The 16,568-nt window shown below is 40.1% G+C and overlaps 1 protein-coding gene across 1 annotated transcript in view; it reads right to left on the reverse strand.

The window, feature by feature from the left end:
- The window catches only part of arhgap32b (Rho GTPase activating protein 32b), a 599,869-nt gene that overhangs the window by 422,786 nt on the left and 160,515 nt on the right, over positions 1-16,568 (reverse strand). The window contains exon 2 of the mRNA XM_051932371.1: positions 6,621-6,698. The gene's annotated coding sequence lies outside the window, so the exon portion shown is untranslated. The remainder of the gene's footprint in view (positions 1-6,620; positions 6,699-16,568) is intronic.

Below are 16,568 nucleotides of genomic sequence, written 5' to 3' on the forward strand. Positions count from 1 at the left end.
GAGTAAAATGCCATCATGGGAGAAAGCACTTCGCCTAGCTGAGAAATGTCACTTGTATCACTTTAATTCGCTGAGGAACACAGAATGCAGTAAATTAAGATGCCACTCTCTAGGTGACTCGATCATGCTTTGTTTTTATTACTTTTACATATTTCCCCAGGAAACACTTTTTATTACACTTCAGCTTCACAGGAGGCACCTGAAAATACATACTCTAACTGCAGAGTGCACATTAACAGCGGGGTATTTGAGACAGACATGGCATATATATATAAAGTAAAAGATCTTGGCAGGCTTAATAGAATATAAAGAATCCCTCAAAAGATGCAAAATGTACTTAGTGGGAGCAGGAAAAAAAAACAGTAAAATATTTAATTCTCTTAGATTCTAAATTTGTACATTTGTACTAAGAATTATGGGTTTTAGCAGGAAATGACAACTACTTGGAAAAATAGCAATTAGGACAAACAAAAGAATAAGGAAACAAGCTGCTTGCTAAATATAGGTTGGGGAGAATAATGTCATAGCACCCATCCGAGCTTTCAGGGAAACAGGAGATCCAAAATGGCCCTAAATCAGCGGCACTCCTGAGAAGGGGGATATTAGCTTTTGCTTTTCATTTGTTTTGTATAGTAATAAAAGCTAATCTTTCAATTTCTGCCTTCGGCATTTATAAATGATGATGATGGTTATGTTACTGAAAATGATTTAGATAAGGTATGGCATTGTGGCTCAGTGGCCTCACAAATCGAATTTCATGTCTGCCTTTGAGGAGGTCTCACATTCTCCCTGTTCTTGCATGGGATTTTGCCTGATACTGTGGCCTTCCTCTAACATTCCAAATAATGCAGGTTAAGTTATGAATAACAATTCTAAAATGATTGTATGAGCGAGAGTGTCCTAGAAAGAAACCGATGTGCATCCAGGATTGGTCCCAGAAACACCCAGGAAACCTGAATTAGACTAAGTGGGTCTGCGAACATCATCTCATGGTATTTAAATGACCCAGGATCACTCCAATTTCATGCTGACACTTATCTAGCAGCCATTGCAGACACACTAATTAGTGACTTTACATTACGAGTTTAAATTTAAACAATCCTGAGGTTTTGCCGATGATGTGATGTAAGGAGATGATTTTGAGAGCTATGAGGTTTAAGGAAGATTTTAAAAGAAAATGTTTGTGATGATTCACCATCTGGCTGAGCAAATCACTCAAAAGACCCCCAGAAAAATTCTATCACTTGCATGCAATGCCATATAACATAGGGAAAAGGGTAAGACTTCCTCAAAAAGAATTAAACAGCAGCATAAAAATAGTTTTTGTCACCAAGGAGACAGTCTAGCTTACATACTTTCATGCACAAGTTTCTCCATGAAAAACAGTGTCACAGAGCTAAAGTAGCTTCATCTAAAAGTGCTGCACTATGAGGAACTCAAAGCTAATGGTGAAAAAATGAGAAAAACTTAAATTCGCTGCTCCTTCAACAGTTCAGTTGTTATTCAAAAAAGTTTACCTATTTGGTCATTAGCCAAAAATTTGGGATGAACTGGCTGCAGTTCAATTCATTTATGTAATATTTTTATACAGATACCATCTCATTACTGGAGTTTAAACAAAATGCAGGAAAAATAAAATAAATATTAATACTGGCATAGCAATAAGCTGATGTGACGATTGATTATCAGCAAAGATTGATTATAAGAATCAGTGCATCGCTAGTCCAATTAAAATAGACTGACCTCAAACTAATAAACTGGCTCTAAGAAAAGCTTGTGGCCACTTGTGCTGGAGAGCTCCAGGGAAGATATTAAATAAGACGAGAACAGCAATTAAGGGCAACATCTGACCTCAAGATATAGGACCGGTTAAAATTAAACTTATAATCTGTGAATTTTTCTTGTTGTGATTTACAATACAAACGCAGTTAGTGAAAAGGAGAAGCATGTTTTTCGAGCAGACGGCATTCCTTTTTTTAGGTGCTTTCACATACATTGTGAAAAGCACCTATTGCGGATGTCATTTGTCTGTCTGTATGCATGAAACAACTCAACTTCCAATGAACTGATTTTGTTGAAATCTGGTACACTAATTCTTCAAAGACATTTGTCAGGATAATTCCATTTTTTTCTCAAATAAATGCTTTCACAAAGTTTTGAAATGTCAATATCTCCCATCAAACAGAAATGCCAAACTTGCAAACTCATCTATCTTAAAACATTGAGACATTCTGTGTGCCTTCGATTACTGATTAGTTTGCCATTTCAAATTTAATTTGAAAGAGTTTATTTCAACTTGTATATTTTGTGTGTTTTTGTCTTTCACTCGTCCATTAGCTACTACTGACAAAAAAACAGATCCCTAAAACTATGAAGGAATAATTTGGAGAAAATTTTAAAAAATAAATAAATGCATGAATTATGACCATAAATAAATAAAAACAACACATATGTGAGCATAAATAATAAAATGTTTTATAACATCAGCTTTTATTGTTTATTTATTTATGCACTTATTTAATTATTTTTTAATTTTGAACACCACTACCTGATCAAAGTACTGTGCAGCCACATGTGATGTTGGAATAAAAACGACTACTCCAAATTTTGATGAAATCAATGGCATTAAATTTTCTAGGATGAAGCTTAAAAAACAACAATGGACATTTATGTTAAGTAGAACGCCAAGTGAGGACTGGATGGTGTTTTGGACTTGGAACCTGTCAGGGAAAATTCTCAGTAAACGAAGAAGAGCTGTGCGTCATTGATACAGAGGAATATTCAAAATGGATGTCCTATAACTACAGTAATTGGTTGGGCCTCCATGTTCTCTTGGCCCAACCAATTTGGCAGACTGAAGAAATCTACCAGAATAGCTTCCTTTATCAGTTAGGTTCATTTACATATGTCTCGATGCATGCTCAATAATCCAGGTAAGGAAATCCTAGAAATTTGATTCTGTTCATCTGGACAAAGTTTTTAAGTGGGAGAAATATTTCGAGACTTATCCAAGTCTCTTCCTCAGTCTCAATTGACTGCAGGTTTCCCCAACCTTATAAACAGTACCTTTGCTTAATCACAGAGACTAGCACCATTGACAAAGGGCCAGTTGATCAGTGATATGCAAATTGTCCACTGATTAGTAGACGTGTGAACCATTCATAGAGGGTTGAGGAATGGCTGCAATCACAGTATTGTAAGATGGCGACAGATGTACCCTTAGGCCCCCTCCTCTGTTCAGAGATGGTCGTTCCTTTTCACGTAAATGGCCTCCTTGATTCCTCTCTCAAACCAGCGCTCCTCCCTGTCCAGGATGTGCACCTCTTCATCTTTAAAGGAGTGACCACTATCCTGTAGATGTAAATAGACTGCGGAGTCCTGGCCTGATGAGGAAGCTCTTCTGTGTTGTGACATGCGCTTAGCCAGTGGCTGCTTGGTTTCCCCGATGTACAATTCACGGCACTCCTCCTGGCACTTAACTGCGTAAACTATGTTACTCTGTTTGTGCCATGGGACCCGATCCTTGGGATGGACCAATCTTTGGCGTAGCGTGTTTTGGGGTTTGAAAGCCACTGAGACCCGGTGTTTCGAGAAAATGCGCCTCAGCTGTTCTGATACTCCTGACACATACGGGATCACTAAGGGTTTTCGCTTAGGCAGTTCATTTACATACAATAACTAGGAAACATTTCAATTACACCAATCAGCACACAGATAAATGGTGCATTCTAGTAGCACACCTCTGCCTTCAAGGACAGATCAAAGGTCCCAAAATAGTTAATCATTAAAAGTCTTGAGGAATTTCTGGTTCATAGAAATACAAGTTCTTGCATGTAAATTGTTATAAGAGAACAAAATATAAAATGGTATCATCTCATCTATATTTATAAATGCGTTGGCACAAATGAAGTCAGGATGTCCTAGTTCAACAGGTGTGCAGTTTCAAGCACTATTTTTGCCTTACAAACCCATGCAGATTTGTTTTTCCTATCCTTCCCAACCAACTGACCATAGCATGAAACTTATCATTACAGATTTGAAAACAAATCTACAGTATATGAAATGACTCTGCTTTGTTTTTTAGTTACAGATCTGTGTTATGTAAGTGGGTATTGATTAATTCTTATCTATTATTGTCAGTATCTCATTTATTAATTTTATTATTTGCTTTGTTTTTTATTTTAAATTTCTTTGACACCTTAAAAGGCACTTTGAGCTACATTCTTTGTATGAAAACAGCTATAGAAAGAAATGTTGATTTTTTTTCCTATTTATTTATTTTAGTGACTCCGCATGCAACATGAAATACACAATCAAGTCAAAGCTGTCATTTTGACTGTGTTAAAGATGATAGCGTGAATGTAAATCTTCAGTCATCAAGGGACACATGTACAGCAAACCTCTGGTGATGGAATTGTAGCTTCTTAAATTTAAAGTAATTGTTCTCCACAGTTATTCTAGGATTTTTTTTCTTGCACTAATCCATGCCAATCACAAATGTAAGTATGTTTCCCATCAAGACACAGTACTCATTAGATCCCACCTTCTCAACTTTGATGTGTCAAAATGATGGTTTTCATTTGATTGTATATTTAATATTGATATGTGATGTCACTGAAACAAACAAATGAAATAAATAAACAGTAAAAAAATAAGCAATAGAAACACATTTCATGACATATCTAATTATTTATGCTCACATATCATTATGTATCATTTATTTATTAGCCACAGAACCTGTCAAAGACAGGTAATAGAATCATTTATTTGCTATCTCTTTCACTACTTGTACTTTCAGCACCTTTCCTCAGTATTCATGTCAGTGTGAACCTCTCTCGAGTGTGTCCCCGTAAAGCTTGCTTCTTAGACACTGTCATTGTTTTCGAAGGCTCCTTTCTCGCCTCCTGTCCGGTTTTATACTTTCTGTCTTTGAAGGTGACTCCCTCAGCATGCAAATTTACTCTTCCTCATGTGTTTCACATGCACACTTCCTATTTCTTCACATCACCAAAGCCAAAACTGACCAATTACACCAAAGCCAAACTGACCAGTCAGATTGGTCTGAGGGACTAGACACACAGATCTTAGCATTTTAGTGCATAGTAAATTGTCACATTTCACACAACATTCATTTCTTTGCCTATTTATAGTACTAGGGTGTTGTACCGTGTTAGCCATTATGAATGTAGAGAAAAGCCAAGCAAAATGACACCTTTTATTGGCTAACTAAAAAGATTACAATATGCAAGCTTTCGAGGCAACTCAGGCCCCTTCTTCATCTTGCCTGAAGAAGGGCCCTGAGTTGCCTCGAAAGCTTGCATATTGTAATCTTTTTAGTTAGCCAATAAAAGGTGTCATTTTGCTTGGCTTTTCTTTGCCTATTTATTAATTTATTTTGTTTTATCCAAAATAGTCCCCATGCAAAACAAGTTAGTGGATTGTCGGGATAAACCACTTATACACCAGCTAAATTTCTCCTGTTGTTTGAGGTGAGTTAACCATAAAATTAAAATTTTATCTTGAGACTTCAACAAAGATTTTAACGGTCCATCAGGAACCTCTTTAAAAATTACAGGGTGGTCCATGAAAACGTGGCCCTCCTCTACCAACACGACTGCATTATGTAGTGAAGAGAAAAATGATCAAATTTGGTACTCGCATTTACAGAAAATGCTGAAAGTGATCTCTTTGTGCGTCAATACATCTCTGTGCACGTTTCAGCATGTTCATGTACACTCTTCGCAATGTCATGGGATTGATTCTCTGTATTTTCAATGTTCAACTTCAGTTTAATTACAGTCCATGGATTTGTCTCATACATGCTGCCCTTTAAATGATCCCACAAGAAATAGTTGCACGTTGTTAAGTCAGGCAATCGTGGTGGCAATAAAACCTTGCTAATAATCCTTTCATCAGGGAAATTCTCTGAAATAGTAGCCATAGGTATGTGGGAAGTATGGCAAGTTGCACTATCTTGCTTCAGTACACTGCCAGCACAAAAGTGGTTTCCAGGGGTCAGATAGCAAGGAAATAAGGCAGGTAACACAACCGCAGCTGCCGATCTGTTGGCAGATGAGACAGGAGTCGTCTCAGTGGAGGCAGGCCACCCTGTATTATGTTTAATAAATTCAAACTACAATTACTCATAGATCACATGCAACAATTAAGAACAGGACATCAATAAATACCATTTTTGCATCATTTGAATTGGAATCTGCTGTCTATGAGATCTATTGTGCCACCTCAAGCCTATTTGAGCTACTTTTTTAACCATATGACATTGGAATGTACTTTAAAAAGCTTGTATTTAATGTAGTCTACTAGCACATGCAATTGCATTCTATTTTTGCTGTTATTTTCAAATATGACTCATTGCTACAAAAATATTTTAAAAAAATGTGATAACTGACTCTTTAATAAAGCAAGTAAACAATTTTAAAATGGCCAGCTTTCCAGTCAGTTAACTTAATCTCCAAAAGTACCTGAATGTTTTGCCATGTGTACATTTCCTAATTTGTCTTTTTTTTGGTTTTGTACAGCCACCCTTAAGAATTACTGTACAAAGAACCTTGGAGAACTACAATTTATTAACTATAAATTAAGTAGACCACTTTTCCTACCTTAGGGAGGTATCCTCCACAGGGATGCAACCAACACGCGCATATACTCAGAGAGTCTTTGTATGGCTTCCAGTTGTCCTGAAAAATAAGAAAACATGCAACTTTAAACTATTGCTCAAGTCAAATGAGAATATCCACAACATCACCCATATGTACTGTAAAGGGGAAACATTTTACAGTTACAACCATAAGACTTCAACTCATCAAAATTCACCTGACTTGTGGATTTCAGCCTGCTTTAAAACACGTTTGCATGGTTGCCAAAATTTTAAATTAATAATCAATACCTTTGACTCCTTCTGCACTCTAATTTTCACGTCCAAAGGTTTCAAGGTGATTGGCACACTTTACAAGTAATACTTGTTGATTATGGCATCTGAGAGATACAAATAATAATTTCTGTATATGTGACAATACACTTCTACTTGAATTTGATTTTCTAATCAATAATTTTTTGCAGAATTTTAAGAATAGATAACTTAATTACTAGAATAAAACTTTTGAAACACCTAAATAGACACTGGTTGACTAACATACGACCTGGAATAAGGGGGTTTGGAAAATTAATGGGTAGCAATCAAAAGGAACACACCAAAGAGATTTAAAAATTCAATGTCTCCATTAACATGTCTCCTTACATTATTAGCGTGAAATCAGGCACAATCACAGGAGTTTGAAATTCTATACAATACTGGTGCTTGCTGCAGACCCACGATATCAAAAGGCAGCTCTAGGAAGGCCACAATGGTCTCTTAACTTTTTGTCAGTCATTATCCAACCCGCTATATCCATAAACAGGGTCACGGGGGGTCTGCTGGAACCAATCCCAGCCAACACAGGGCGCAAGGCAGGAATAAATCCCAGGCAGGGCGCCAGCCCACTGCAGGGCACACACACACACACACACACACCAAGCACACACTAGGGACAATTTAGGATCGCCAATGCACCTAACCTGCATGTCTTTGGACTGTGGGAGGAAACCGGAGCACCCGGAGGAAACCCATGCGGACACGGGGAGAACATGCAAACTCCATGCTGGGAGTACCCGGGAAGCAAACCCAGGTCTCCTTACTGCAAGGCAGCAGCGCCTCCACTGCGCCACCGTGCTGCCCTAACTTTTTGTTCTTATTCCAATACACTATCATTAGGAAAAAAAAAATATTTAAATAGTTAATGCACCTTATCTATTAAACACAACAAATAAAAATAGAATATTAGTTTCCTACCACAGCATTGGAAAATGCATTATTGGATTGATTGTCAGTTTCTGATTGTCCAGTAAGCCTTTGAGCTATTCTGATGGTGGTGACACATGAACTCTCTTTACGCATTTACTTGCACATCCATTACAGGAAAGCGGTTATTAATTTATTTTGCTAATATGAAATAGGTCAGACTACTTTAAACAATCAGAAACACAGTGCTTCAAATAATCCATACATCAGTGAACATCTGACAACATTACACCTTTTAATATCAAAAAAAAAAAAAAAATCTCACAAAAGTGACTCAACATTGGAAACCAAAAACAGACTTACACAATCACTTGTGTTCACCTGACACTCCCACACCCTGTACAATAATTAAATGGCTACCCATAAGCACTGATGCAAATCCTAAGTATTCATTCAGCACAAATGGATGTTTAAATCCACTCAGAGTATTGACGATTCTGTCATAATAAACACTCACTAGCTGCTCCATGCATTGCATTAGAGAGAAAAAAAGGACTTTTTTCCCTTAAATTGAGAGGCCTTTTTAGCCATACTAATAACTTTTCTAAACGTCTATTATATCAGTGGAGCAAAATATGGAATAGGCATTAAGAAAACAGACTTCATTGCCTAAGTGCAAGTACTAAAAACACAGAGCAGAGAAAGCAGTCAACCCACCCAGCCTCAGCATAAGTCATACAACTAAGTGTAGTGGATACAGAAAGTATTCCGACCCCTTCACTTTCTGCACACTTTATTGTGTTGTAGATTTAAGTTTAAATTCTCCACATTTGCCCATAATGGCAAAGTAAAGACATTTTTTTCAGAAATGTTTGTAAATTTAGTAAAAATCAAAAACTGACATCCCTCATTCATCAGAGTATTTAGACTCTTATTTCAGTACTGTGTAGAAGCCCCTTTGGCAGAAATTCCAGCTTCAGTTCTTCTAGGTAAGTCTTTGAAAGCTCTGCACACCTGGAGTTGGCCAATTTACCCCATTCTTCCTAGCAAATCCTTGTAAACTCTGCTAGCTTAGATGGGAAACATCTGGAACTTGCCATCTTTAGGTCTCTCCACAGATGTTTTATACGCCCAAAGTCTGGGCTTTAGTTGTGCCACTCAAAAACAGTGAGAGATTTGTCCCGTAGCCACCCATGTGCTGTCTTTGCTGTGTTCTTCGGGTCACTGTCATGCTGAAAGGTGAACCATCAACCCCCTCTAAAACCATGCACTCTGGAGCAGGTTTTCTTCAAAGGCTCCTCTGTACTTGGCTGTATTCATCCTTCTCTCAGTTCTGACCACTCTTCCTTTCCCTGCTGCTGAGAAGCACCCCCATAGCATGATGCTGCCACCACCATGCTTCACTCTAGGGATGGTATTAGGCAGTTGGTGAGCAGTGCCTGGTCTTTGCCAGACATAATTCTTGCAGTTCTGCCCAAAGAGTTCTGTTTTGTCTCATCAGACCAGAGAATCTTTATGCTCATGCTCTCAGTGTCCTTTAACTTGTCACATGCCTTTTACTCAAGAGTAGCTTCCACTTACCAACACTACCAAAAATACCTGATTGATGGAGTACTACTGAGATGGTTGTGCTTCTGACAAGTTCTCCCATCTCAGCAGAAGACTTCTGAAGCTCTGTTAGAGGGATTATTGGGTTCTTAGCCACCTCCTTGACCAAGGCCGTTCTTGCCCAGTAATTCAGTTTACCCTACTGGTTCTAAATATCTTCCATTTCACAATTATTGAGGCCACTGTGCTTTAGGGAACAGTTAAAGGTTTAGAAATGGATTTAAACCCTTGCCCTTTATTTACACATTTGTTGTGACGATGCGGGTTCTGCTCCATGCTCCCATCTTGCTTCTGGGAGCTCTTGAATCCGACACCATCGGTAATGTCACCGATGAGCTGGACAGTGAGGCACAACAATGAAGCAAGGAGATGGTGCAAACAGTGCAAAGTTCTTTTATTAAAAAGTGTCCAACTAAAGTGCAGTGTATCAAAGTTCCTTAAATAAATAATCCATAAAAACTGGTGAAATTGTGGAGGTTAAAATACAATAGAAAAAAAAATCCTTTAAAAACTGAGGTTAAAACAATGGCTGGAAGCAGTCTTTTAAAATCAAAACCCGGTGCCTTCTTTTACTGGTGACTCCCCTGCTTCTCCCATCCAGGCTATGCACCAGGGGAGTCACTCTACATGCAGCTGACCTTCTTCAATGTACTGGTCTGGTGGCCTTTCTGATCCCTGGCTCCGGTTCTGCTCACCCAGACTGAGACTGGGGCACCCCAGCGACCAGGACGCTCACACTGGGGCTTCCACTTCCCAAGTCCTCGACTCCTGCTACCTTCACTGTGGCGAGCCAACCTTCTCCCGGTCACTACTGCTCTAAACAAGCACTCAGCAGGAGCGACCACTACCGTCGGCCCTTGGGTGCCGCTCCAAACACCCAACTCGGGCTCGCCTCTCCCAGCTGCCTGCAATCAGTCCGAGCCTGCACTCGCTCGCTCACTCTCACCGGCTTTCTCCGTCCTGCTTCCTGCCGTCTTCCTTCACCCTTAACCTCCCTTCACGTTCCTTTTTTCCTCCCCTAGCCACCTCGCACTTATATTATTTATCACGGAGAGGTGGATCAGGTGTGGCAATAAGCAGCTCCCAGCATCAATTACGGATGCAAAGAACTACTCACCTGTGCATTTAAGCAAGGACCGTCCTCATCACGAATCACTCGGGAACCGCTTCGGCCACACTACCACGCCCCCTCTCTAAACCACGAGTACGGCGATTATTTATTTAAAAAGTGGCCCTGTTGACTTGAGCTGTGGACCTGCTACACCACATTCCTCCCCCCATAAGTTCCAGTTACACGGGAAGGCTCCATGCCACTGCCAACCTTGTGCAACTGGTGGCCCAGGTCCATAAATCACTTGTGGAATGAAGTATGAAAGCCTCTATAGAAAGAACAGAAATCACAAATCAACAGTGCGCACAGTTCTGTGACCTTAATAAATCTGGGCGCTCCTAAGGAATAATCACATAAATATTTAGCAGAGCCTGCTTTTGCTAAAATAACAGCCTGTAGATGCCACCTATAGCCACTGACAAGTCCCTGAATTCTGGCTGGCGGTATTTTGGAACATTCTTCCATACAAAATGCCTCCAGGTCAGTCAAACTTGATGGCTTCTGAGCATGGACAGCCTGCTTCAAATCAATCCATGCATTTTCAATGATGTTCAGGTCTGGGGACTAGGGTGGCCATTCTAGAACATTGAACTTTTGACTCTGCATGAATTCCTTGGTAGATTTTGAACCATGTTTTGGATCACTGTCGTGCTGAAACATCCAACCCTAGTGTAACCCCGGCCCTCAACATTAACACGGTTTCCAGTACCTGTGCTAGCCACACAGCCTCATAACATGATGGATCCTCCACCAAATTTTACAGTAGGCAGCAAGTTCTTCTCCTGGAATGCTGTGTGTTTTATTCGCCATGCATAGCGCCTCTGGTTTTTACCAAATAACTCTACCTTTGTCTCATCTCTCCACAGTATTTTTTTCCAAAATGTTTCTGACTTGTCCAGATGCACTTTTGCGTACCTCATGTGACTCTTCTTGTGGTAAGTTCTCCAGAAAAGGCTTTTTGTGCATCACCTTTCCACCGAGCTGTTCTTGGTGCAAAGTGTGCTGGACTGTGGAATGGTGTACAATGACACCAGCAGAAGACATATGTTCTTGTAGCTCTCTGGAGGTGGTCTGTGATTTGTCTGTGACCATTCTAACCAACCTTCAGCTGTGCCTTTCACATATTTTTCTTGGCCTACCACATCGTTCATTCACAAGGACTGTTCCTGTGGACTTCCATTTCCAAACTACATTTCTGACTGTGGAGACAGACAGTCCAAACCATTGTGAAAATTTCTTGTACCCTTCTCCCAATTAATAATGACAAATTATCTCAGGTCAGTAGAGAGTTCTTTGTAGGTTCCCATGTTGCCACTCTCTAAGAGAGAACCAAATAACCCTTTGTATGGTTGGTTGCATCTGTCCTTTTAGTTTAAGGTCTAATGATCTAATCAAATAAATTTTGTGTTGCAGCCTGTCAGCATTAAATGACTGCAGGTCTTCAAATTAATGCAATTAAAAGGGTGCCCAAACTTTTGCATATCCAATTTTTCTACATTTTATTTCATTTCATACAACTCAATAATGCTACACTGAGAATTTTGGTTTGAAAAATATCCCTCCTTCTACATTTCTTTAGTTTAAAAAATGGCATACTGTATTGCTGTGATCTTCTCTTATGAAGACAGCAAATTATCATGCAACCTCAGAGGGGTGCCCCCACTTTTACATGGCACTGTATAGTGTTTTGAATTTTTTACAACTTGTGAGCTACACTGCAATGTGATCAGATAATATTTTTCTCTCTTGAGCACCATGGGCTCCATCAAAATTGGTTGGAAATATGTAGTTCTGTGATTATAATCCCCTCTCTGAAGATCTTTGATGGCAGGAAGATACAATCTTGAATAATCCATACTTCTTTACAGTCTGCCTTCATTTACAGGTGAAGTCAGTTATAATTTGTCTCTTTTGTACTGACCCTATCATAAGAATTGAAAAGACTACTGATGAAGATAAAAGATGAAAGTGTGAATGCTGACCTACAATTCAATAAAATGAAAAGGATTATACTGAGCATCTTAAATCTACCAGGCAGAAATACAAAAGGAGAAGTCAGGTGGACAGAAACTTTCTTATATTATTATATAGTATGTGTGCACACAATACACCACAACGTACTATTTAGTCACTTTGCATAAAATTCTCAGACTTACATAAGCCAATGTCAGATGTTTCTAGAATTTATCCAACCAGCATTGGGCGCAAGGCAGGAACCAGCTCTAGGCAAAAATCTGGTCTATCACAATTGTTAGTTGACTTAACCTGCGTGTTTTTGGGAACGTGGGAGAAAACACATAGAAGCACAAAGAAAATATGCAAAAGCAACACAAATAATAACTGGGTGCAGGATATTAATTCAGGACCTCAGATATACAACCTAGAAACACTAGCCACTGATCCCACATGCCAACCAAGGTGGTGATTTATGCTAAGTAGGCTTTAAATACAGTAACCTAGTGAAGGACTCTCATTTGTATTGTTATACCTCCATACCATTGCTTTCCTCTCCACATTCTCCATTATTCAATTAACATTCTCCCATGCAAAAAACACATGCCTCGCTATGTCAGCCATTAAATTTTGCATTTACTTCTATCCTGAGACTTTTCCATATGCTGGTTACTGGAACAGCTGGACATTCCCCACTTCAGCCTTCTATAAATGTCAATTAGAGACAGACATTTGAGCTTTTGAAGAGCATAAACAGAAATGGGAATTTGCTCAAGTCATATCAGAAAACAGGAGGAAAACCAATTCCATACTCCAGCTCAATTTTTCCCAGCTAATACCCCAACATCCACTCCCACCTCTTAACCTGTTACCCTGTATCAGATTCCGGCAGTCAGGGTTAGTTTAGTGCTACCCTGATCAGCAGAACAGCCCTAACTATTCAAGAGTTTCATTACCTCTATAAAAACCTACACTGCTAAACTTCAAAAGTAATTTCACTTAATTTGGAAAAAAATAGTCCTTTTTTCACTTGGTATTCTTGTTATCCAGCGCATCTGTATTATGAAAAGATTTGATTAAATAGAGATCATAGGGGTTGCATATTTCGGTTTTGTTTTTCCTCACACAGGCACCAGGCAGGCGTGTTTGTCAACTTTGATGTCATCCTAACGTTTCAGGGGATCTTGCCGCAAGACAAAAGTGCCTCTGTAGTTGAAAAGGGCCTATCTGATGTCAAGCGGCAATGTGCCTTTGAGCTGAACATTATAGCCAGGTGAGATTTCAAATTCCTGACACACAGGCACAGAACTTGAGATAGCACGGCAGCTCATGGGATGTTTCAGGGTTCATCCAACATAGACAGCAGATAAAGATAATGCAAGTCCCGTCTGTATTTGAAAACTGCCTTGTTTTGTGATGTTAAATGGTGTATTTGTAACATAAAAACAAATCTGCCTCAAGAAGATAGCTTCAGAGAGTTATCAATGGGCTGTGATCAACGTCTGCTGGGTGACAAGGTTGTGCATTTAAAAAATGTAGCTCAAATATTTTCATATTAAGCTCTGAATATTATTACAAAATTCAGAATACTGAAAATGACAGTGTAAGTAGAATGTGTGTGCTATACAAAAAACACTTTGTGTCATTAACTATTTAATTAAATATGTCATATACAGTGGATACAGAAAGTATTCAGACACCTTCATTTTCTGCAATCATTGAGTTTTAATAAATTTGAAAAACTTTCTGAAAACATGTTTTGTCACTATGGGTTGCTGAATGTAGAATGATGGGCAAAAATTGCAAATTTATCCACTTAAAGTTAAAAATTACAAAACAAAGTATGAAAGTCAGAATACTTTCTGAATCCACTGTATTATCAAATTAGCTGGATCATTGAAGGAATTGAAGCATTACGCACATCCAACTCTGTTCTTCAGAGAGTCGCAGTCAGGGCAAGAGATGGAACGGTCTTTACAGATGACACTGCAGTTGTGACATGCTGGGCTGGCTACTTTGAGCAGTTGTTTAAAGCTGATCCTCTGGGTAGGATGTTAGATACTGTATGTCTGGGTCCACGATTCTTGACACTAATCCTCCAATTAGCTGTGAACCACCCAGTATCACTGAGATTGCACAGGTGGTGAACCAGCTGAGGGTAGGGAAGGCTGCAGGGATCTATGGTATCTGGAGTGAACTTCTCCAGGCTGGTGGCAAGGCTGTCCTCCTTGCATTTCAAGCAATCTTTGATTCCATTTGGGAGGCCGCATCATCCCAACTGATGGGAAAATGGGACTTGTCATCCCTATCTGGAATGGGAAGTGTGATTGCCTGGATTGCAGCAACTACAGGGGGATAACACTGCTCTCGGTGTCGGGTGAGGTCATTGCTTGGGTCATCCTCAATAGGATCCGTGATTACTTGCTCATTTACCAGTGGCTGGAGCAGTCTGGATTTATGTTTAAGAAGTCTACCATCGAAAACATCCTGGTACGGAGGGTTTTCATGGAGTGCAAATTCGAATATCAGCTGAATTTCTCTGCACACTTTGTTGATTTTCGTAAAGCATTTGACTCAGTTGATCGAGCTGCTCTGTGGGACATCCTGAGACTTTGCGAGATCCCTCTAAAGTTGTTGGATATCATAGCCAGCCTGTACACTGGTACTGTGAGTGCTGTGCAGAGTGGAGGCAGAACCTCTGTGTTTTTCCCAGTTGATTCTGGGGTTTGTCAGGGGTGTGTTCTTGCTCCTACTCTGCTCAATGATTGCATGGACTGCGTGTTGGGCAGGGTTGCATGGTCCAGTGGCGGTCAGATATCTGTTGGTGAAGAAAGATTCACTGATCTTGACTTTGCCAACAATGTTGTGATCTTCACATAGTCAATGCAGGCTCTGATTGGGGCTCTCAAGAGACTGAGTGAGGAGTTTTAGTGTCTAGGCTTGCGAATGTCCTGGATAAAACATTTATGTGTCAGGTGACTCTTCCCTAGAAGTCAGTAGACGGACTGGGATAGCATGGGTGGGTTGTTGGGGGGGGGGGGGTTCCACAAAGTCACCGTAAAAGGGGTGTGTGGCACTCCAGATATCTTTGCAAAAGGACGAAGGTCCAAGTCTTTAGAGTCCTGGTGCTTCCTGTTTTGCTATATGGTAGTGAGACATGGATGCTAACCAGTGACCTGAGATGAAGACTGGACTCCTTTGGTACTGTGTCTCTTCGGAGATTCCTTGGGTACCACTGGTTTGACTTTGTGTCAAATGAGTGGTTGCTCTTGGAGTCCCAAATGAGGCACATTACCTGCATTATGAGGTACTAGGGCCATGTTGTGCGATTCCCCAAGGGTGATCCGGCTCGCAGGATCCTCATTGTCAATGAGGATCCAAGTGGCTGGACCAGGCCAAGGGGACGCCATTATATAACACCAGGCTGCAGCAGATAAATGGTCAATTCCGGAGGGTGGGACTGGACTGTGTGTCTGCCTGGATGCCAATCAGGACCCTGGGTTGTTTTGAATTGAGATGGGTGTGCCAATACACTGTACCAGTGCATGCTCCCCAACCTGATCTGACCTGTAATATTTAGTGGATGCGACAAATTAATTAAAATTTCAAATATTAGAAACTCATGGTTCTCATATTTTCTTTTTTTGTCCCAACTTCAAAGCTCCCTCTGTGAATCTTTACATCCATCCCTCCATTATTCAACCCGCTAGATCTTAATTACAGGGTCACGGGGGTCTAGTGGAACCAATCCCAGCCAGCACAGGGCGCAAGGCAGGAAACAAACCCCGGGCAGGGGCACACACACACACACACACACCCACATGCCAAGCACACACACTAGGGACAATTTAGAATCGCCAATGTACCTAACCTGCATGTCTTTGGACTCGTGGGAGGAAACCAGAGCATCCGGAGGAAACCCATGCAGATACGGGGAGAACATGCAAACTCCACGCAGGGAGGACCCGGGAAGCAAACCCGGGCCTCCTAACTGAGAGGCAGCAGTGCTACCAGTTTTATGTTAATGTTTTGTTTCCAAACTTCTTTTAAACATCTTTTGTTTTGCTGTTTTCAATGTTTTTTCCATGATTGAATACA

Source organism: Erpetoichthys calabaricus, chromosome 9 (assembly GCF_900747795.2).
Source record: "Erpetoichthys calabaricus chromosome 9, fErpCal1.3, whole genome shotgun sequence".
In the NCBI taxonomy this organism is placed as follows: domain Eukaryota; kingdom Metazoa; phylum Chordata; class Cladistia; order Polypteriformes; family Polypteridae; genus Erpetoichthys; species Erpetoichthys calabaricus.